The sequence below is a fragment of the Bactrocera dorsalis genome, chromosome 1, assembly GCF_023373825.1.
Source record: "Bactrocera dorsalis isolate Fly_Bdor chromosome 1, ASM2337382v1, whole genome shotgun sequence".
NCBI classification, from domain to species: domain Eukaryota; kingdom Metazoa; phylum Arthropoda; class Insecta; order Diptera; family Tephritidae; genus Bactrocera; species Bactrocera dorsalis.
Genome location: NC_064303.1, coordinates 54,533,684 through 54,556,299, shown reverse-complemented (window position 1 = coordinate 54,556,299; position 22,616 = coordinate 54,533,684). Strand labels below are relative to the sequence as shown.

Sequence of the window (22,616 nt, the reverse complement as noted above, 5' to 3'; positions counted from 1 at the left end):
AAAGTTGCCCAAAATTGGACTTTCCGAATGGACCACCTAAGACGCAGCCGCGGTCAACATTTAAATGAAATTATCTTCAAAAAGTAAATGTCATGAACCAATCTAACGTTTCAAATAAAGAACCGATGAGATTTTGCAAATTTTATGCGTTTTTTTTTTTTTAAAAGTTATCAAGCTCTTAAAAAATCACCCTATATATGGTGGATGAATCACCAAATTGATTGTTGATGTGCTCACAAATGGAATTGTTTCAGTTAATGTGTGAGAGCTCCCATTATAGTGGTGAAGAGTGAGTGAGCCTTAAAAGAATCACCAAATTGATTGTTGTTGTGCTCACAAATGGAATTGTTTCAGTTAATGTGTGAGAGCTCCCATTATAGTGGTGAAGAGTGAGTGAGCCTTAAAAGAATCACCAAATTGATTGTTGTTGTGCTCACAAATGGAATTGTTTCAGTTAATGTGTGAGAGCTCCCATTATAGTGGTGAAGAGTGAGTGAGCCTTAAAAGACAATTTGCAAATTTGTGTTCCACTCATAATTTAGTGTTATGCGTTGTTCTGTTAGTATGGTTGGTATGTCCAGTTTTCCCATAAAAAAACAGGCAACCATTAGCCTAGATATGCTTCGTGCGCGAACAAATTGTTTTGGATTCGGCTCGAAACAGTCGACTGCTGTTTACTTCCGGGCACATACGTATAAATTCAACATTCATCACCTGATGATGTCATAGACGTTCTTCGAAGCACTGTTCTAATATTTTGATAAAAGATTTATTTCGACCAATCGACACGAGCTATTTTTGAACGATCAACAATCTGTGGGGGATTCCACGTAAAAAAACTACAATCAAATGTTCATCAACTTATGATCCATACATCAATAAAATAAAGAAATGGGTGTTTGAAAATCAACGATAAAGAGTCAGAGGTCTTACTGTCATCGTTGAAATAACGGAAGGATCAGTGGAAACTATTTTGAAAGATAATTTGAGCTTAAGAAAAGTTAAAGCTCTATTGGTTTTAAAATCTCTCAATTTTTTAGAAAAACAGCTTGGCAAAAATGACAAAACGTTCTGAGTGATGTTATGCTAAAAAATGTCAAACTTTCCAATGGAAATGTTAGATTGCACCTGGCAACACTTAGTGTTGCCTAGTCCAGAAATATATATAGCAGCCTATGTAATGCACCGTCGCATACCGTATTGATTCTTCGTGAATTTATCGCCAATTGTCATCGCGCCAAAATGTTAACGACTTTTTCCATATACTATAATTTTGTTATGCAATATATAATTTTTTTTTAAGTTATACGTCTTATACGACACCGGAAAAGGTTGCGATAGATTCAAGTTGCTAACGCAACCTTGCCCCATATGAACGTAACGCAACCTTGTCTGCGAAGATGTTCGAGCAGCAAGCGAAGCGGTGACAATCGGCGATCGTTTCTTCATTTCTTTCGGCACAGCTCGGCTTTTCTACCAACAACAAAATGTTGCCATGCTTATGCTGTTGTTGTTTTCGTAGAACAATGTTTCAATTTTTGGTTGGTGACATATTCACATGTGTGCGCATATGTATGTTTGTATGCTTGTGCATTATTGAAGTTATACTTCTTTTTCTTTCATTTGTCTTTCATTTCTGCGAATTCTCAACTACTTTGCGTATCTTTTGGTTGAAATACTCTGCGTTGGCCGTTGAAAAATTAACACTATACTTCACGGAATCATTTCTGTGTGTCTTCGTTTCCATTTTTGGAAATCGACCCGCGATGACGAGGTATATCGTTTTATCTGACAGCGTGAGGTTTAAGAAGTTCATTACTAATTTTGTCTTGTGGCATATTAGAAATGATGTTTCTTCGAAAATCGTTCGCTTACAACGGATAAAACGACTTCTGAGTGGTGATTTTAATGAATAAATTCCTTTTGGTTGAAATACTCTGCGTTGGCCGTTGAAAAGTTAAGACTATACTTCTCAGGATCAATCATTCCTTTCATTTCTTCAAATAAATTAATGACCTTTAGAAAAATGCATATTTGCATTATTTCGTTGTCATTTCCATATTCGTAGCAATAGAATTTCTATGGCATAAGTAAAGTAATGGCCTTCGATTGTCACCCCTTGCCGCTGTAGCAGCTTCGCCTACAAACATGCGTAAATACATATGTATGTATGTATACGTATGATCGTGAATACATATCGACGCAGATTTTTACGAGAAGCACCAGAAAGTTGTGCACTTTATGATTTTTAGCTTTCGACATCGTCGCGAAAAGCCGACTTGTTGGCAAAGGCATGCTCGGGTAGATGTTACGGCCTCTGTTTTTATGAATGAAGCGCCAGCGCTTGTGGAATTTGCGCCTGTTTTTGTTGTAAAATTTACTACACTTGTTCTTCGCCAATTTGGCTGACATATTGTCTTGTGAAGATCAATTTTTTGTTGGTGACGTATTCATATGTGTACGCATATGTATGTTTGTATGCTTGTGCATTATTTGTTTGGCAATGTATGCAAATATATGTACATATAAGTATATATGAATGTATGAGCATGCAAGTCAATGCGCGCACATGTAATAAGTATATTGATAAGCGATGAAAATATGATTTCTATTTCTTAACGCGCACATGCGTATACATACACTCATATGAGCATGTGCAGATACACACGATAGGATAGAAGATGTATGCCTTTTAACACCGTATACTATACAAATAAATATTTTTCTTACTAATAGAAATTAAATTTATCACAGCAATATACATATACATAATATTGCTGTGATAAATTTAATTTCTATTAGTAAGAAGAATATTTATTTGTATAGTGTACGATGTTAAAAGCAAAAAATTAAAAATTTATTCTGTCGAGATTCGAACCTCTGCACAACTGTGGTAGCATATTGACTTTCCAAGGCTTACCACCAACACCACCATTGACACAATATCGTTTCGCATTTTTCGGCACTTTCAAATTAATTAATATAAGTAAAATTCACGACTAAACCCGCACACGACTTATTCGCGCAAAATTTCCAACTTTATGAAAATTGGCGCAATTATTGACACTTTAATTTTATGTAAAGTTTAAAACATGTTTACATATGAATATATAATATATTTGATTTTGGCGCAATTATTGACACTTGTCTTAATATACAAAATTGGGCCAAAACGAAACAATGAAATGCATATGTAATTACTTTTGCATGTCAATATGGAAATGCCGACGGCAAAACGCAAAGGCATATACATACATACATACAAGCGATTTCTTGGCTGAAAGCAAAAATTGAAGCATGAGAAATTGAAATGCCGACGGCAAAACGAAATTGCTTACATTCCTACATTGCGTATGAATCATGAAAATATCATCATAATGTTTAGGTAAATCTTTTATATATTTAAAATGAGTTATTATAAAATAAGATCAAATTAACATTAAATAATTTGAAAAATAATAAATCAAAAATAAAAGAGTTCTACATACATATTTCCATCCTATGGAATATCAAAGAAATCATTTTGTAAATAAAGGGTGATTTTTTAAGAGCTTGATAACTTTTTTTTAAAAAAAAACGCATAAAATTTGCAAAATCTCATCGGTTCTTTATTTGAAACGTTAGATTGGTTCATAACATTTACTTTTTGAAGATAATTTCATTTAAATGTTGACCGCGGCTGCGTCTTAGGTGGTCCATTCGGAAAGTCCAATTTTGGGCAACTTTTTCGAGCATTTCGGCCGGAATAGCCCGAATTTCTTCGGAAATGTTGTCTTCCAAAGCTGGAATAGTTGCTGGCTTATTTCTGTAGACTTTAGACTTGACGTAGCCCCACAAAAAATAGTCTAAAGGCGTTAAATCGCATGATCTTGGTGGCCAACTTACGGGTCCATTTCTTGAGATGAATTGTTGTCCGAAGTTTTCCCTCAAAATGGCCATAGAATCGCGAGCTGTGTGGCATGTAGCGCCATCTTGTTGAAACCACATGTCAACCAAGTTCAGTTCTTCCATTTTTGGCAACAAAAAGTTTGTTAGCATCGAACGATAGCGATCGCCATTCACCGTAACGTTGCGTCCAACAGCATCTTTGAAAAAATACGGTCCAATGATTCCACCAGCGTACAAACCACACCAAACAGTGCATTTTTCGGGATGCATGGGCAGTTCTTGAACGGCTTCTGGTTGCTCTTCACCCCAAATGCGGCAATTTTGCTTATTTACGTAGCCATTCAACCAGAAATGAGCCTCATCGCTGAACAAAACACGCGCGCGAAACACATTTCGAACCGAACACTGATTTTGGTAATAAAATTCAATGATTTGCAAGCGTTGCTCGTTAGTAAGTCTATTCATGATGAAATGTCAAAGCATACTGAGCATCTTTCTCTTTGACACCATGTCTGAAATCCCACGTGATCTGTCAAATACTAATGCATGAAAATCCTAACCTCAAAAAAATCACCCGTTACATATGTATATTTCTGTCTCTTCATATTCTCGGTTAGAATATGTGAGAGAATCTTAAAAAATGTTAAAATTGCGAGGCGAATTCCGACCTACAATGTTAACAAATGCGGTGAATTCCCTAATTTGAATCTATCAAATGTTCGCAGTCGAACCTGCTCTATACTTTTAAGTTCTCGGGTCAGTCTTCATTTATTTTCTTTGTAAATCGACCCGCGATGACGAGGTGACTATTCACATGTGTGCGCATATGTATGTTTGTATGCTTGTGCATTATTGAAGTTATACTTCTTTTTCTTTCGTTTGGCTTTCATTTTTGCGAACTCTCAACTATTTTATGTGACTTTTGGTTGAAATACTCTGCGTTGACCTTTGAAAAATCACATTTTTGGGAAATTAACCCGCGATGACGAGGTGTATCGTTTTGTCTGACAGCGTGAGGTTTAAGAACCTCACATCTAATTTTATCTTGTGGCATATTGGAAATGATGTTTCTTCGAAAATCGTTCGCTTACAACAGATAAAACGACTTCGGAGTGGTGATTTTAATGAATAAATTCCAAGGTTTTACACAAAAATAATGCAGTCAGTAAGTACAGTACGTCAGCTAAGAGAAACCACTTTCCACTGGCACCAGTTTGTGGGTTGACAATTGTTTACTATTATGAAAAAGTTCAATTTTAACAGTAAGTTTATGTCGCACTGTCAAAAGATGTTGCCATTGAAGGAGTTTACATTATCCCAGTGAACAAACAGAAAAAATTTTATCATGGCATTGGAAGTAATGACAGGTCATGTCGCGCTTTGCGAGATGAAATGATAAAATTACGTCAAAATTCAATTATCACCTTAGAAAAAGAATTACTCGAGTTTCTTAGCACAAGAAATGTTTATCAATAATATCATTCAATTGTCAAAGTCTTCGTGCTCATGTTGATGATTTCTCAGATAGAGTGTTTAAACAGTCAAACATCTTGATGTTATCGGAAACATTTATGAACGACAACGAGCCTCCTTTATCCGTATCAAATTTGATTTCGTTGTAAGATTTCAACGCATATTTTTATCCTTTCCGTCTCGCTAGTTTTCTTTCATACAAAATGATATGCATTTTTTGGAATATCACTAAGAAGTATAACTTCATCCGCGCGTAGGGACTCCACGCACCTTTTTTTAATACACTGTTTAAGCATATTCTAAGCACTTTATTACTACATTATGTTTGTATGCGGTAGTACAAAAGATGATGGATTGAATTTTTGTTAGTTTGATGTATGATGTGGAGCGTCATCGTGTGGTGATAGCTTGCTGAGTGTGTTGTACTAGGATGGCATTAAATAAGGAAGGTTTATATTCTGGTGTAACCGAATATTCTATACATTCCCAATTATTAAGGCAGTATTTGCGCAATATGTTGCACAAATCACCGTTTTTGTCACAATTTTACAAGTATTTTTCGATCAATATTACTGTTGGGATTTGGTTTGAATTACAAGGTGTTTTCCAAAGTAGACAGGACTTAAGAAAAAAACAGAAAAATTATTTTTTCGGAGAAATCAATTTATTTTATTCTAAATAGTCTCCTTCTGCTTCAATACAGCTTTTTGCACGGTCCAAAAGCATGTCGAACGAGTATTTTTGGTCGTTGGCCGGTATGGCTGCCAGTATGCCGATGGAAGCCTTTTGAATGGCTACGTCTGCATAACACTTTCCTTTCATGGGCAAATGCATTTTTTCGTAAAGGAAAAAGTCGAACAGTACCACATCAGGTGAATACGGGAAGTGGTTAACTGTAAAAATGTGATTTTTGGTCAAATAATCGGTCACAAGCGTCGATCGATGAGACGGATTCTGAGCAATTTTTGGTCGTCAGTCAATTTGTGATTTGTGTGTTCGATGTTTTGGAGATGTTCAATTCCATTTCCATGAATTTCAATTATGATTTCGGCTGATTTTTGATGAATCCACGCATAGTTCAAATGAATTTCCGATGATCACGGATCTTGATTGGCCCCATTGTTGATTGTCATTTATGTCCTCACGATCACTTTAAAAACGTTAAACCACTCGCGGGATAGGCAATCATCGTCATAAACTTGTTTCATCAATTGAAACGTTTCGGTAAAAGTATTACCAATTTTAAAACAAAATTTAATGTTAGCTCTTTGTTCGAAGCTCATTCTCGCACCGATAACACAAGCATACTGACACTTAAAATGCATAACTTTACTTCCAATCTATGAAATGTCATAAAATTCTCACTGAACATTCGATAAAGATAAATTCTAACGTCGACATATAGATGGCGCCACCAGGGGGCGTTAGATTCAAAAATTCCTGTTTACTTTGGAACGCGCATTTTACTGTGTTGCATTTATAAAAATTTCATTATATCGGTGCATATGTATATTAGGGCAATTCAGAATCTGGTGCCAATGGTCTTGCATCCTTGCAATTGCATATTTTTACTTTTACACTAAGGGACCATCCATAAATTACGTCACACCTTGAAGTGGGGGGAGGGTATCATGCAGAAGTGACATTGTGTGACAAGGGGCAGGGGGGGTCAAAAGATTTGTGACATCACATTTCAAAATTTGTGATGTACAAAAGTAAAATTTATAGGTAAACAAAAAATATTTAACATTTATAAATACAATCTTTGTTTTTTAATACTTAAGTTGTAACGAAGCTTTGGTATTGTATTAACATTGGGGCTCTTCCGCGAATCGTACTTTATTTTATATTATAATTTTAATCAAACTTACAGAATTGTCTCCCGCGTTATTTCAACATTTCAAAGATTTTCATTTAGATGCAATTTATATAGCTACAAATGCCCCACGACGCATGGCACCTCTCAGTCGCAAACTTACTGGTGTACTATTAAATCATGATGATTTTTGGTCACATCTTGATTCAAGTAATCGAACTGCTGACTTAGATCTCGAAAAACGAAACTTCGAAAGTGCGGGCAATGTGTTGGCTGACATTTGGAGCAAGTTAGTCATTGATAATTTTCCAGTCGTTGCTGAATGTGTTGCACCAACTGTTACTGGACTGGATATTGAACAGGCTATGATGTGGAAAAATAATGCTACTTAGTATGCTAATCATGTACGTGAGTCGCAATATTTTTTTCAATTAGTTAAATGTGAAACTATTGCATGTTGCAGTGTAAGACGTTCTAGTCTTTGGAGATTATTAAAAGAAGGATTTTTACCACCACCTGTGTTAATTAAACAGACGTCAGAAGGTTATGGAGTCACAGGGAGTGATGACAACGACGCTAAGTTTGCTCATTATTACTACAAATATTATTATATTAAATCTCCAAGCATCATCCCATCTGAAACAAGTTCCATATGATAGTTATTGCCTTAGTGTCGAGTCATACTTATTTAAAAGATCGTGTAGCATATGTGGCCTATATTTTTCTTCATATAAAGCCACCAATCAACACAAACAATCACATACAAAACAAGAGCTGTTACCTATTGCGAAAATTTGTCCTCAAAGAATTGCGGCTAGACGTGCCCGAGATGGATGGAAGAAGACGATGTTGATACGAAAGATGTTCCTGACATCCAACTTCAGAACGAAAATGAAGTGCCTGATTTACCAGTAATAAATGATATAAAGGAGTGGGTCAAAAGTCCATGGACACAAAATGATTAAGTTTTGTATTTTTTATTAGCATAATTAAGTATCTATTATTTCTTGACTAGCCATTCGTTGTGTCTGTACTTTAACATTTAACTAAATAATGATTTTTTTAAAGATTATTCAATAAATATAAGAATAAATAGAATAACCTGTTTTTTTTTTTGATAAGTCCATAAAATTGGAAAATGTGTGACGTCACGAAAGGGGGAGGGCTAGTTCAAAATGTGACAACTTGTGACAAGGACGGGGGGAGGGGTTAAAAGTCCTTAAATTCGTGTGACGTAATTTATGGATGGCCCCTAACAATGTGTATCGATGCATCTGCTACACGCTTGCAAAGAAGCAACACTAAAACGCCAGCTAGCAGCTGTTGTCAAAAATAAAAACATTGTAAACAAATAGAACTAATGAAGTAAACCTGTTTGAATAAAAAAAGGCTAAAACGCGAAAAGCCAAATAAAAAGTGGAGCGAAAAAGAAATCCACAATATACTGAATTTCTTGCATGAAGCTCCGTATTAGTGGTAAGTGTAATTTTTCCTGTGAGCACTTATTTAACAATTATTTTAATTTTTATAGGCATCAACAGCTCAAATTTTCTACAAAAAGTTAATTGAGAGTGTGATCTCATACGTTGGAAAGTGCGGCACCTGAAGGCTTCATTTAAAAATACAAGTGATTGGCGAATGTAAACAGGAGCAGGCCTTCTTGAGTCCAATGCTGGGACGTCAAGTGTTGAAGGTATGCGTAATGAATGCGATGAAATTTTGTCTGTTTATATTTGAAGCAAAGTGTTGCAGATTGTGGGCATATCAACTAAAAAATATTTTCGAAGCAAAACCCACAGATGGATTACTGTTTGAAGTGGTTGATAGTGGCACCACATCCATTATGAAAGAAAGCGCGACCAGCCAAATATTTCAAATCACCTTTTCTGATGTCGGCGAATAAATTGCTTCTGACATTACCAACAATGAAAATCTGCCACCAGCCAATGTAAGAGAATTGACAATTATTCCAGAAAAATCAAAAGATTTCGCCGAAAAAATGAAGAAGCATGTCCCAAAGTCGTCTGGGAAATCTTTAAAGCGAAAATGGAATGCGAAAATGAGAAACATGAAAAATATCACGCCTTGAGTGAAAGAAGATTGCAGAAATTGAAAGAGGTAAGGCTGAAATATAAGTCAAGAACCGTGAGTCGCATTTAAAAATGTTAGAATTGGAAAAAGACGGAAGATTTAAAGAACTTCAAATTGAAAAGGAGGAACCTTTTCTAAAGTTCGAACTTGAGATGAAATATAAGTTATTCTTCTCAACAGTAATTTATTTATCTTTGTACTTTATTTATCTTTGTATTTAAAAATTTTTAAATCCAATTATTGTTGAGAGGAATACTAATTTAATACGGTTATTGATGTTTTATCTCTTTAAATTTCTGCTCGCTATCTTCGAGTACTCAAAGCGTTATCTTTTTTATGTTTGTATTGAACTAAATACTGAAATTAAAATAAGCATTTATTTTATATAGAATAATTTTATGCAATTTAAAAACTGACAGATGCATTAAAATAAATTAAAGAAAACATTAATGCGTATATGGCTGCTCTTTGAATTTCTCCAACATTGTTGGGTATATGGTTATCAGGTTCAATAGAATCTTCCGTAGTGGTTGACGATCTGAACTGTCGTCGAACGAAGTGAAACCATAATTAATTAAAATTTTGTGAAGAATACAGCAGACATGAAACCAATAGCAGCATAATTTATGGTGTTTTGTGTTGAACAGACGCATCCTTAGCTGCCTAAGGCTTCCAAATCTATCTTTCAAAACCCAAACTTTTTAAGTCACTCATTATTCCCGTCCTGCTGTACGTAGCAGAGGCATGGCCGGTGACAACATCTGATGAGTCGACATTACGAGTTTTCGAGAGGAAAATTGTGCGAAAGATTTATGGTCCTTTGCGCATTGGCAACGGTACATATCATATTCGATGAACGCTAAGCTGTATATGTCTTTCGCCGACACTGACATAGTTCAGCGAATTAAAAGACAGCGGCTACGAAGGCTAGGTCATGTCGACTGAATAGATGAACACGCGCCACCACTGAAAGTATTCGACGCAATACCCGCTGAACGAAGCAGAGGAAGAGAAGACCCCCTCTCCGCTGAAAGATCAGGTGGAGTTGAACTCAGCTGCACTTGGTGAATCGCATTGGCGCCAAATTGCGAAAAGAATAAAAAACTGGCCGCTGTTGTAAGCTCGGCTATAACCACGTAAGTGGTGTATATTTCGCCGTGGTTGTATATCAACCATTCGATGCATATATGTTCATTAGGGTGTTTTTTTTTTTAACTATGGATGGAGTCATGTGTAGAAGTTCACGCAAGTGAGGAAAGTTCTCTGATCGCCATTCACTTGGGAGTGGCCAGAAACGATTCTTTTACATATGACTCAAGCAGCTCACGACTTCCGGTCTTTGACCAAGTATCCTCTGGGTAGCCTAAGAACATCCGTTTGAAGGCGAGCTAACGTGAGAAGGCGAAACATCCCCTGCATAGGGTTGTGCGCTGGGTTTGGGACCCGCCACGTAAAAAAACACCCCCAATGAAAAAGCAAACACAGCCTCGGATGAGAGACCCCCCTTTTGATGACGACCATGGCAAACGAAATAAGGACTATGATTTGAGGGCATGCACCTGGAATGTCCGGTCCCTTAATTGGGAAGGTGCCGCTGCCCAGCTGGTAGAGGTCCTCGTAAAGATAAAGGCTGACATCACCGCCGTCCAAGAAATGCGATGGACGGGACAAGGACAGAGACGAGTAGGTCCTTGTGACATTTACTACAGTGGCCATATAAAGGAGCGCAAGTTTGGTGTTGGATTCGTGGTGGGAGAGAGACTCCGTCGCCGAGTACTATCATTCACTCCGGAGAATGAACGTCTAGCCACAATCCGCATCAAAGCGAGGTTCTTCAACATATCGCTGATTTGCGCCCACGCCCCGACGGAAGAGAAGGACGATGTGACCAAAGATGCTTTTTATGAGTGCTTGGAGCGCACTTATGAGAGATGCCCCCGCCACGATGTCAAAATCGTGCTTGGCGACTTCAACGCCAGGATGGGCAAAGAAGGTATCTTTGGCACTACGGTCGGTAAATTCAGCCTCCACGAGGAAACATCCCCAAATGGGTTGAGGCTGATCGACTTCGCCGGGGCCCGAAATATGGTTATCTGTAGTACTAGATTCCAGCATAAGAAGATACATCAAGCTACCTGGCTGTCTCCGGATCGAAAAACCACCAACCAGATCGATCATGTTGTGATAGACGGAAGACACGTCTCCAGTGTTTTAGATGTGCGTGCGCTCCGAGGTCCTAACATCGACTCGGACCACTATCTTGTTGCAGCCAAGATTCGCACCCGCCTCTGTGCAGCAAAAAACGCACGCCAACAAACACAAGGAAGGTTCGACGTCGAGAAGCTGCAATCACAACAGACAGCCGAACGATTTTCTACTCGGCTTGCACTCCTGCTCTCTGAGAGCACTCGTCAACAACTCGGTATAAGGGAACTGTGGGACGGCATTTCAAACTCCTTACGTACAGCTGCAACCGAAACCATTGGTTTTCGGAAAGTGCAAAAGAACAGCTGGTATGATGAGGAGTGCCGTGTCGCAGCGGAGAGAAAACAGGCTGCCTACCTCGCAACGTTACGATCGACCACAACACGTGCGGGATGGGATAGATACCGAGAGTTGAAGAGGGAAGCGAGACGCATTTGCAGACAGAAGAAGAAAGAGGCCGAAATGCGTGAGTACGAACAGCTTGATAAGCTGGCCGACAGGGGTAATGCTCGAAAATTCTACGAAAAAATGCGGCGACTTACAGAAGGTTTCAAGACCGGAGCATACTCCTGTAGAACCCCCAAAGGTGATCTAGCCACCGATGCCCAGAGCATACTTAGATTATGGAGGGAACACTTCTCCAGCCTGCTGAATGGCAGTGAACACATAGCACCAGGAGAAGGCGAACCCGATACCCCAATCGATGACGATGGAGCAGACGTTCCATTGCCCGACCATGACGAAGTTCGAATAGCAGTTGCCCGCCTGAAGAACAACAAAGCGGCAGGGGCAGACGGATTGCCGGCCGAGCTATTCAAACACGGCGGCGAAGAACTGATAAGGAGCATGCATCAGCTTCTTTGCAAAATATGGTCGGATGAGAGCATGCCCAACGATTGGAATTTAAGTGTGCTATGCCCAATCCATAAAAAAGGAGACCCCACAATCTGCGCCAACTACCGTGGGATTAGCCTCCTCAACATCGCGTACAAGGTTCTATCGAGCGTATTGTGTGAAAGATTAAAGCCCACCGTCAACAAACTGATTGGACCTTATCAGTGTGGCTTCAGACCTGGAAAATCAACAACCGACCAGATATTCACCATGCGCCAAATCTTGGAAAAGACCCGTGAAAGGAGAATCGACACTCACCACCTATTCGTCGATTTCAAAGCTGCTTTCGATAGCACGAAAAGGAGCTGCCTTTATGCCGCAATGTCTGAATTTGGTATCCCCGCAAAACTAATACGGCTGTGTAAACTGACGTTGAGCGGGACCAAAAGCTCCGTCAGGATCGGGAAGGACCTCTCCGAGCCGTTCGATACCAAACGAGGTTTCAGACAAGGCGACTCCCTATCGTGCGACTTTTTCAATCTGCTGCTGGAGAAAATTATTAGAGCTGCAGAACTGAACCGAGCAGGTACAATCTTTTATAAGAGTGTACAGCTGCTGGCGTATGCCGATGATATTGATATCATCGGTCTCAACACCCGCGCCGTTAGTTCTGCTTTCTCCAGACTGAACAAGGAAGCAACGCAAATGGGTCTGGCAGTGAACGAGGGCAAGACGAAATATCTCCTGTCATCAAACAAACAGTCGTCGCACTCGCGACTTGGCACTCACGTCACTGTTGACAGTCATAACTTTGAAGTTGTAGATAATTTCGTCTATTTAGGAACCAGCATTAACACCACCAACAATGTCAGCCTAGAAATCCAACGCAGGATTACTCTTGCCAACAGGTGCTACTTCGGACTGAGTAGGCAATTGAAAAGTAAAGTCCTCTCTCGACGAACAAAAACCAAACTCTATAAGTCGCTCATAATTCCCGTCCTGCTATATGGTGCAGAGGCTTGGACGATGACAACAACCGATGAGTCGACGTTGCGAGTTTTCGAGAGAAAAGTTCTGCGGAAGATTTATGGTCCTTTGCGCGTTGGCCACGGCGAATACCGCATCCGATGGAACGATGAGCTGTACGAGATATACGACGACATCGACATAGTTCAGCGAATTAAAAGACAGCGGCTACGCTGGCTAGGTCATGTTGTCCGGATGGATGAAAACACTCCAGCTCTGAAAGTATTCGACGCAGTACCCGCCGCGGGAAGCAGAGGAAGAGGAAGACCTCCACTCCGGTGGAAGGACCAAGTGGAGAAGGACCTGGCCTCGCTTGGAATATCCAATTGGCGCCACGTAGCGAAGAGAAGAAACGATTGGCGCGCTGTTGTTGACTCGGCTATAATCGCGTAAGCGGTGTCTACGCCAGTAAAGAAGAAGAAGAATTCATTTTTTCAGTCCCATAATGAAATTTGATTAGAAATACCCTTAAAAATATTCCCAGAAAATTTTAGCCCTTAATATTAACATTAAGGACTGGACCAAGGTATGTAAAAAGCTTCTATTGAATATACACGACAATCGTGATATTTTATCTTTAAATTTCTATAGCTCACAGGCATTTTATGGTCGAGAACTTCTCAAAGCTATACAAGTAAGTTGGATGCAATTTTGCTTCTACAGGGAGACCCGCTTATTGGCCTACAAATAGTCAGAAATTGCCAGACCTTCTGGACTTCTTTATAATCAATAAAATACCGAAATTCAATTTATGTATAAATGGTTGCTCAGACCTAAGCTCTGACCATTCTCCGGTGCTACTAACACTGTATGAAAAGCCAATTATTTCGGCCGCCAAGCCAACGTTATGTAATAAACACAATAATTGGTATAAATTTAAAAGTAAAGTGAGTAAAGTGAACTCAAACTTAAGCACATATCGACTGGTATTGAGTTGGACTGTGAGGTTGAAGACTAGTGGGCATTTAAGTGGCGCATAAAATTAAACGACACCAAATAAATTTATGTCGACTTTACTTTGAAAAAGCCGACATATTGTCCAATTTATGTAAATAACATTCCTATACCACATCATAACAGTGTTAAGTACCTAGGTATCACCTTAGATGCTAAGCTACGTTGGAAAGAGCATGTCAAAAAAAGGTGCGTGGAGTCCCTACGCGCGGATGAAGTTATACTTCTTAGTGATATTCCAAAAAATGCATATCATTTTGTATGAAAGAAAACTAGCGAGAGGGAAAGGATAAAAATTTGCGTTGAAATCTTACAAAGAAATCAAATTTGATACGGATAAAGGAGGCTCGTTGTCGTTCATAAATGTTTCTGATAACATCAAGATGTTTGACTATTTAAACACTCTATTTGAGAAATCATCAACATGAGTACGAAGACTTTGGCAATTGAATTACATTATTGATAAACATTTCTTGTGCTAAGAAACTCGAGTAATTCTTTTTCTAAGGTGATAATTGAATTTTGACGTAATTTTATCATTTCATCTCGCAAAGCGCGACATGACCTGTCATTACTTCCAATGCCATGATAAAATTTTTTCTGTTTGTTCACTTGGATAATGTAAACTCCTTCAATGGCAACATCTCTTGACAGTGCGACATAAACTTACTGTTGAAATTGAACTTTTTCATAATAGTAAACAATTGTCAACCCACAAACTGGTGCCAGTGGAAAGTGGTTTCTCTTAGCTGACGTACTGTACTTACTGACTGCATTATTTTTGTGTAAAACCTTGGAATTTATTCATTAAAATCACCACTCCGAAGTCGTTTTATCTGTTGTAAGCGAACGATTTTCGAAGAAACATCATTTCTAATATGCCACAAGACAAAATTAGAAATGAAGTTCTTAAACTGAGGTTTCGACAAAACGATACATCTCGTCATCGCGGGTTAATTTCCAAAAAATGTGATTTTTCAAAGGTCAACGCAGAGTATTTCAACCAAAAGCCACATAAAATAGTTGAGAGTTCGCAGAAATGAAAGACAAACGAAAGAAAAAGAAGTATAACTTCAATAATGCACAAGCATACAAACATACATATGCGCAAGTTAATACCACCAGTTCATATTACATGAACATATTCTATATCTGTTATAAATATGTAACCCATATGGTACTTTGCTAATACTGTCCGCCTTAGGTGGTCCAAAAATGTAACTCATAGATTGTAAGATGAATCTTTCCACTTGTAACATATGTCGTATCTCAAGTGGATTGTAGATATACTTCCTAGAATGTAAGATTAATATTTATATCTAGGCTTAAGCAAAATATTGTATTTAAGGAAATGTAATAAAGAAAACGAGGCAGTTGACCACGGGCAGTTGCCCATAGTTGCCCAAACACAAGCCACATTATTAATTGGCGATCCTGCCAGGAGTATCGTAAAACTCCTGCTTGACCGAAACAAAAAAAACAACAACAAAAAAACGCAAACAAGTTTCGCGAAGTCGCGAGAAAAGAAATATAAAAGTACGAGTGTGTTACTCAAAGCGTACGGTGGTAATTAGAAGCGCGCAAAGCAATTAACGGCAAAATAAAAATCGCTAAGTCCAATAAGAGACAGAAGAAAAAATCGCAGCGCCACAATTGAAAAAAATCGAGTGTGTGTTTGTGCCAACTGCCTATCGAACGCGCGACGTCTATACGGATTACGGGCGAAAAACAAGCTAACGTACGCGTTAAAGCAATTGAAAAAATAAATAAAATTGAGAAACAAAAAACTACAACAGTTTCAAAAATAAAGTCATTTTAAAATCTGAATTGAAAAACCCAAAAACTAAAAGTGAAAATTTTTGAAAATTTCAAACAAATAGAAGAAAGTGCGTGGATCTATAAACTATCCACATAAAAACAAATAAATAAAAAAAAAATCTGTAAATCAGAAATTTCACCAAAAAACTTATTTCATATAAACCTCGCACACGGCCGCCAACGACGACCATTGCACAACCAACCGCCAAAATTCGACTCAAGAAGCAACAGCAGCAGCAATAGCAACAGTAACAACAGCAGCAGTAGAAGCAGGAACATAAAATTAGTTGTAAGTAAGGCTTATATTTATTAATTAAATGGGAAATAAACCCACTAATATTAAGTATAAAAATTGTTTACTGTGAGTATTACTATATATTCTGCTTCATGAAAGTCACAAATACATATAGTATATAAAAAAAGGCAAACCCGAAAAATAACGATTATAAAAAAGAGGCGATAGGAATAAAGAATTTTTAAGAGAACAAAATAATTTTATAATTTTTCAAAATGGCAGTGAATAATTTTACTGTAGACGATATAGCTAGATTAATAGCTACACAAACCGCAAACTTAAGAACTGAGATAGCTCAGTTGAGTAATAGAATTAAAATTCTAACAGATGCGTCACATGTAACTGAGTATGAAACTCAAAGAATTAACGATTCCATAACATGTGACGAAAATTTAGACACAATAAAGCCTTTGCCAGAATTTTCCTGTAAATCTTATGTCAGCTGGAGAGAAGCTGCAAAGAATTCGATGAGCCTATATATTGAAGGTAGTAGAAGGTATTTTGGAGCACTAACTATCCTCCGAAATAAGATTGTAGGTAATGCTAATGATATGTCAACTAATCATGGACAAGTTTTGAATTTAGAAGCAATATTTGCAAGATTAGATTTTGCTTACGCCGACAGATGACCAATTCACGTAATTGATCAAGAGATGAGCGCTATGAGACAAGGATCGACATCCTTAATTGATTATTATAATGAAGTTAATCAGAAATTGACATTACTAATACATAAAACTATAATGACGCACGGCACCAATTCCGTTATTACAAAACAATTAAGTATCAAGAATCGAGAAACCGCGTTAAGAACTTTTATAACTGGTTTAAATTACCCTCTAAACCAAATATTATTTACATTAACACCTACCGATTTGCCAAATGCTCTTGTTAAAGCACAAGAACTTCATTCAAATCAAATACGATCGAAATTTGCTTTGCAATTTACTAAAATCAATCATGAAATTGGTTCACGAAACCAGCCTCAAGCTAACCGAAGATATTCGAGTTTTCAGAATAACTTAAGGTACCCCCAAACAAATAATAATTCATACCAAATGTATGCCAATCACCCAGAACCTATGGAAGTGGATCAATCAATCCAATTAACAAATAAACCCAATCAAAGAAACCAACCACACGTGAGGAGTAACCGATATAATTGGCAGACAAATTATCAGCTAACAAATATACCAAAAAGGTCAATTGAAAGTGCACAAATAAGCGCACAACCTCAACCAAAAATTCAACGAATTAATAATATTGGTGAGAACCATTTTTTAAGTGTAAATTCTGATTTGCCGTATGTTATTAAAACCGATACAAAAACTGGGCAAATCTTTAGAATTCTCATAGATACGGGAGCAACCAGCTCATATATACGGGCCGGAATTTATAATAATAAAAGCATTTTAGTAATTAAGAAGAAGGTTAGAACCATTCATGGTTCGACCATAATAAAATATTTTCATAATATCAATCTGTTTGGTATACAGGAACGTTTTTATGAAATTAACAATTTAGAGAGCGATCTTTTAATTGGAATTAATTTCCTAAATAAAATCGGAGCGACAATTAATATTCCGAATAGAAAATTGATTTATGGGAATAATAAAACAGAGAAAATAAATTTTCTCAATGATTTAATTATACTAAACCCCTTGGGACAAAAAAGTCCTGAGGCACCCGTCAATGATAATACTAGCAAAAATGATTCTAAGGATAGAAAAATTAATGAAGCAAATGCTCACAACATTTTAAAAATAAATAATGTTGACATTTCTAACGAAGTTGCTGATACGTACAAATGTAATAATAATGAAACGAAAGATATCAACATTCCATTGCTAAGAGAGGATGTTATTAAAATAATAAATAAAGCTCATCAAAATGTTAACATGGATTTATCTTTTAGAACAGATATTAAAGCAGAAATTAGAACTGAGGATGACAAACCTATATGGTCCAAACAATATCCTTATTCTATATCTGCAAATAATTTTGTTAATAAGGAAATCGAAAGTTTACCCGCAAAAGGGATTATACGACATAGTAAAAGCCCATATAATTCTCCCGTTTGGGTCGTTCCAAAAAAAGGAATAAATGAAGATGGTAGTCCGAAATTAAGACTGGTCATCGACTTTAAAAAAATTAATGAAAAAACAGTAACCGACAGATACCCAATGCCTAATCCCGAGGTGATACTTTTTAATTTGGGAGAATCAAAATACTTTTCCACAATAGATTTAGAGTCTGGATTTCATCAGATATTGATGGAAGAAAACGATATAGAAAAAACAGAATGCCATTTGGACTTAAAAATGCTCCAAGTATATTTCAGAGAGCAATGAATAATATTTTACATGAATTTATAGGAAAATTTTGTCACGTATATGTTGACGACATAATAGTATATTCAAAAACTCTAAAGGAACATATATCTCATTTGAAATATATAGTACAAACCCTCGAAGAAGCCCATATGAAAATATCTATAGAAAAATCTAAATTTATAGAAACCGAGGTGGAATGTTTAGGATACGTTGTATCCCATAAAGTTATAAAAACTGATCCCAAAAAAGTAGAGACAATAAAAAATTACCCATATCCCAAGACGTTACGACAACTTAGAGGATTTTTAGGATTAACGGGATACTATAGAAAATTTATAGGAAATTATGCAACAATAGCTAAACCACTAACAAAACACTTAAAGGGAGAAAATGGTAAAATATCGCAGTATATGTCCAAAAAAACAATTATTAATCTTGATCAAGAAGGAATTGTTGCTTGTGAAACCTTAAAAAGAGCGTTACAAGAAGAAGTTGAATTAGCTCAACCAAACTTCGAGAAAAAATTAATTTTAACTACTGACGCATCTAATGTTGTTGTAGGTGCAGTTTTATCCCAAGAAGGAAGACCAATAACGTTTATTTCAAAGACATTAAACTCTACCGAACAAAATTACGCAACAAACGAAAAAGAATTATTCGCCATAGTTTGGGCATTAAAGACATTACGCCATTATCTTTATGCAGTAAAAAATTTAGAAATTCATACGGATCATCAACCATTAGCATTTGCAATGTCCGAAAAAAATCCAAATGTTAAAATGAAAAGATGGCGAGCTTTTATTGAGGAGTTTTCTCCAAAAATTATTTATAAACCGGGAACAACAAATGTAGTTGCTGACGCATTATCAAGACAAGTATTAAATAATTTAACTAGTTCATGTGAGTCGAGTGACTCAAGTGAATCACTAATAGAAACCCAACATTCCGCAGAAAGTAGCGATGAGTACCAAATTCATGAAACAAAAAAACCTTTGAATCATTTTAAGCAGCAGATAGTAATCGATAATGGAGCAAGAATTACTGTCTCAGAGACTATTTCTTCTTTTAATAACAAACGTTTTTTAATTGAATATGACAGACCAGAAAATATAATTGGTATTTTAAAAGAATATATGAATCCAAAAGTAGTTACAGGAATATTTTGCACACCTGAAGTGCTATATGCAATAAAAAACATTTTGAAGGAGACATTTCCCACGATAAAATTTCTATATACTAAACTATTCCCTAATGATATATGCAATAAAGAAGATCAAGGATCGATAATCGAGCAAACACATAATAGAGCACATAGAAATTATAGGGAAAATTTGGCACAAATTAGGCAGCAATATTATTGGCCTTTAATGATAAAACAATTTAAACAGTACGCAAAAAATTGTAGCATATGAATAGTAATAAATATGAAAGACATCCGAAACTAATTTCAATAGGGGAAGCACCAATACCAAACAAAGAGGGAGAACAACTCCATATAGATATTTTTTTCGCACAAAAGCTTAAATTTCTTACATGTATAGATTCATATTCCAAATTTCTAATCGTAAAATATATAGAAGACAAATCAAATTTAAAAGAAAAAGTTTTGGAACTGTTACAAACATTTCCAAATGTTAAAAGTATAGTTATTGATAATGAACCAGGCTTAAGTACGATACAGTTCAAGTCTTTAATGGAAAGGATTAATGTGCAAATTTATTATTGTACACCACGCCACAGTACAAGTAATGGCCAAATAGAAAGAGTTCATTCAACACTAATTGAAATCTCCAGATGTTTAAAGCAAGAACACAGCTTAATTAGTAATTTTGAATCAATTATGAGAGCAGTTCAACAGTATAATAAAACAATTCATTCTGTAACAGGTAAACAACCTTGCAACATTTTATTTAATAAAGAGCCTCACGATAATATGAAAAATGTGTTGCAAAATGCTCAAGAGAAAATGTTAGAGCATCATAACAAGAAAAGGCTTCAGAAAAGTTATCACAAAGGAGATATTATTTATGAAAAAATTTATGGGGAAAGAAATAAATTGAACCCCAAGTACAAAAGACAAGTAGTGTTCAAAATTGAACATGTTCGTTGCTGCCAAAGCACGGACAACAATATTATATTTAAACCTTTTATATATTATGTTAAATAAGATAAGAAATAATCTTACTATTGATACAGTCCACTAATATTAGATATTTATGTTCAAATATATTGAACATACATACATACACATATACATAAACAGACACATACTTAAAATGCATTGTCATGCAAAACAATAGCATTCAACAAACAATAACACAAATATTACTAAGGATAAGATGTTTGCATATGATGACTCATGGGTTCTTAGAATACATTTTAGCAGCTGCTTGTAAATGTACTCACATTAAAACAAATCCAAGGTCACATAACATATGCACTAGAAAACAATACACTACCAGGTAGCATAAACAATGTGCTGCATACATATGAACACACACACATACACATATATTAAGTTATTTAGGATACTTTGAAAAATAGTATATAAGGTTTCCAAATTTATAAATAAAACCAGAATGAAATATTCTCAGCTCGACTAAAGACGTTGTTTAATTCCCCCCACCAGTGGTAAGGATTATCTAAAATCTTTGTTGAGTTAGTTTGATCTCTTACAAATCAAACAGTTCGATATATTTATAATTCAAACATTTGGTCCTTCGAGTCTAAAAAAAAAGAGCTCAGCCAAGTTTAAAAAAAAAAAAGCCCTGCTATTTATTTAAAAATACAGGCAAAATAAAAAATATATAAAAAACATTGAAAAGAAATTGTAAGACGGGTTCATATTCCCGCGTATTTATATAATCACATAAGCCGTCTTAGTACGAAACTAAACGCTGTGTTAAAAACTGTTATTTAAAAAAAATATATTCAGCGGCTGTGAATCGAGGCACAGCAAGGTCAACCAGGCGACCAAAACAATTACCTCGAACGATTTTTTTTTGAAGAAAAAGAACAGTTTAATAAATAAAATATTAATTAAGAATGTCGAACACTGAAGACATGTTGAAACGCCAACAAGTGCTGAAACGTGAAATTTCAGCACGTGCGATCAAAATGAATTAGGAGATATTGAGGAACTATGGACCGAATTCCACAGCAACCATGTAAAATTAGCAGGGAAAGTACCGAATCATGATTACTTTGCCAACAATGTATATGAAAATTTGCGGCAGCAATGCGAAGCCGCACATAAAAGAAAAAAAAATGATGAGCAGCTCAAAATGGAACGCGCAACCCAAGAGATGGAGATAGGAGCAAAGGCAATAAGCCAAACAGATAAAATGATAGATTGTTTAGAGCAGGCAATGGAAAGAAGATCGGAAAAAATTCAATCTACAATTGCAGATATAAAGTTAAATATAAATTATAGAGACAAAACTGACATCGAAATTTTCGGAAACCGTCTCAAGAATTTATGGAGCTGCATGGAGAAAGATATCAACGAATTGTCGATAAAGTACAACAAGTCATGTTATATTTATGAATTTGAAGATCTTTTCCTTGAAGTCAGCGATACCTTGCAGTTATTAGAACAACAAAAGCAAATCAACTTAAAAAAAACGGAAAAATTGGAATTACCAAAAATAGAATTGCAAAAATTCTCAGGCGAATTCCGAGAATGGCAACCATTTAAGAAGCTCTTCGAGGAGTATGTCCATAATAATAAGGACATTAGTGACTCCAAAAACATGAGCTATTTGAAATCTTGTCTTCAAGGAGATGCCAGATTAATGGTTAGTCACCTGATAACAGGATCAGGTGCAAATTACGACACTGCGTGGGAATTACTGACACGTAGATATGATAACACACGCAAACA

General features: G+C 36.4%; 2 protein-coding genes, 2 non-coding genes and 1 pseudogene across 11 annotated transcripts in view; 3 read left to right on the top strand and 2 right to left on the bottom strand.

The window, feature by feature from the left end:
* Positions 1–22,616, bottom strand: part of LOC105233578 (FERM domain-containing protein 5) — a 753,696-nt gene that overhangs the window by 97,937 nt on the left and 633,143 nt on the right. The window lies entirely within an intron of this gene.
* Positions 1–22,616, top strand: part of LOC109579258 (uncharacterized) — a 464,513-nt gene that overhangs the window by 304,497 nt on the left and 137,400 nt on the right. The window lies entirely within an intron of this gene.
* LOC125775886 (small nucleolar RNA U3) lies at positions 1,703–1,901 on the top strand (annotated as a pseudogene).
* On the top strand, positions 4,791–5,005 carry LOC125775957 (small nucleolar RNA U3). Its single transcript, XR_007421439.1, has one exon. It is a non-coding gene; the product is annotated as a small nucleolar RNA U3 (small nucleolar RNA).
* On the bottom strand, positions 15,103–15,314 carry LOC125776014 (small nucleolar RNA U3). The gene has a single exon (XR_007421452.1). It is a non-coding gene; the product is annotated as a small nucleolar RNA U3 (small nucleolar RNA).